Here is a 2,066-nt window from a genome sequence, read left to right as displayed (position 1 = left end):
CTCCCCCCCACAATGAAAAAAATAAATAAATAAATACATTTTAGTTCCAGGCCGGTTGGGTCTGAGGGAGTGGTTTGAAGATGAAGAAGGGGCCCGGGTCAGATCTGAAGTGTTTCTCCCTACCTGTCGTGTGTAAATAGGAAACATAGAGAGGTTCTATTGCACATCTGATGCATATGGTCACAGGATTCAAGATGCAGCATAGCAGAATTAGGATACTTTATGTGTGTGAGGGAGTCGGGGGGGAGTTGAAATGTGAAGTCACACTCTATTCATTCTCTTTCTACATCCTCCTTTCTTCCTGAGTTGCTGTCTGCTACCAAACAGCAGTGATGGCCGACTGCGTCTGGCCCTAACAACCAGGAAATGATATTTCACAGAGGAAACAGACTCTTCTGGTGAAGGCAGCAGCCAAGACAACAAGAAGAAGTCAAAAGAAAAGGTCTTTGTAAAGCATTTATATTAACGCATCAGTGCATGCAGAGTTAAGTTCTTTGATAATAATGTGAAGATTATATTTGTGCTCTGTGTTTCACTATGGTAGGAAATTTTTCTTCTTGTTTTTCTGGCTAATATAAATGATCTGAGGAATAATGAATTATTTATTTTGTACATAATGTTAATTTAATTTATTTTTTGTATTCATTTTGTGTTATATTTTTAGTTTTTTTTTTTTCTTTTTCTTTTTCTTTTTCACAACCTGTGTTTCCGGTTTGATTTCAACGCTGTACAGAATGACAGAACGCTTCTATTCAAAGTGTCGAGTCCACGTTCTCTCCTCTGTTCTTTGTCGATGTACAGGAGTTGTTTTTAATGATAAATATGAATAATGATAAACAAATATTAAACTAGCATTGATGAATGACCATACTATATACAGAGGCACAGGCATTCAGGCAGCCAAAAGCATGATTGCATGGTTAAAATTTGCGCTGTTCAAAGCAAAAAGCAGCAAGACACATTTTAACAGAAGAGCTGGTGTGTTGCCGTCACAATTTAAAGGAAAAAAAGTGTACTCTCTCTCTCTCTGATCATAATTCTTGATGATTCCTCTTGTTATTTGATGATATTTATGATTCTATGATTATTATGATTCTATTTATTATGGACATTATTCTTAATATTTAAGCTCTCTCTCTCTGCTGGTTGCTCTTCATGTTACGTTGCTCCTTGGTTGATCTTGTTGTGCTTCTTTGGGAGAGGTGAACCCCCCTGGGAGACCCTGTGCCATAGAAATTGTGCCACGGTTCTTACTTTCTTTCTCTCTCTCTCTCTCTCTCTCTCTCCCTCTCTCTTTCTCTCTCTTGCTCTGTCTCTCGCTCTTTCTCTCTCTCATCGCTCTCTCTCTCTGTCTCTCTCTCTCTCTCTCTCTCTTTTTCTGTTTTGACTCCCCAGTCACTAACACTGTAAGCATGCCCCATGGGACGATCCACTTTTTTACTCTTGAATAAAATATGCATGAACCTTTGGTATGGATACCGTGCCTTTACTTCCTTACCACTGAACACGCATGCACACACGCACATCTATGCTACAGATGACTGCTTCATTAAAACCAGTCAGACCTGTTGTACAGTTGCCACATCACATAAACAACATACTTATATAACCTGATTGATACAGATCACAGAATGTGAAGAGGTGAGATATGCTTTGTTCAAACTAAAGAAGAAAGTAAAAGAGAGTGAAGTCATAGTATAAGGTGTTTTTTCCTTTATCTTCTTATTCCTTCTTCCTTGACACAATCATTCTAACACATGAAGTCAGTAGTTCCCAACCTTTTTGGTTTGAATCCCTTAAACATGAACCAATGTCTCCTTAGAGACAGGTCACAGGTTAAGCAATGATTTTTACCCACTCAGATTGATCATTTATTTATGTCTTTCTAGGCACCAGACAGGTTATCTATCAAATATTTTATAAAATCATAGAGTATAAATAAATTCAAGAAAACAACTGTTTTGTGTGTGGCAGACAGGGGTGGATTAAGAGTGGAATCAGTTGGCCGAGACACCGGTGTCGAATGGGGAGTCTCTTTATTCACAGTGGCCGTACTAACAACGTAA

This window comes from Trachurus japonicus, chromosome 10, assembly GCF_045865225.1.
Source record: "Trachurus japonicus isolate A0001 chromosome 10, Traja_1.0".
Taxonomy (NCBI): Eukaryota; Metazoa; Chordata; class Actinopteri; order Carangiformes; family Carangidae; genus Trachurus; species Trachurus japonicus.
This window is presented reverse-complemented; position numbering follows the sequence as displayed.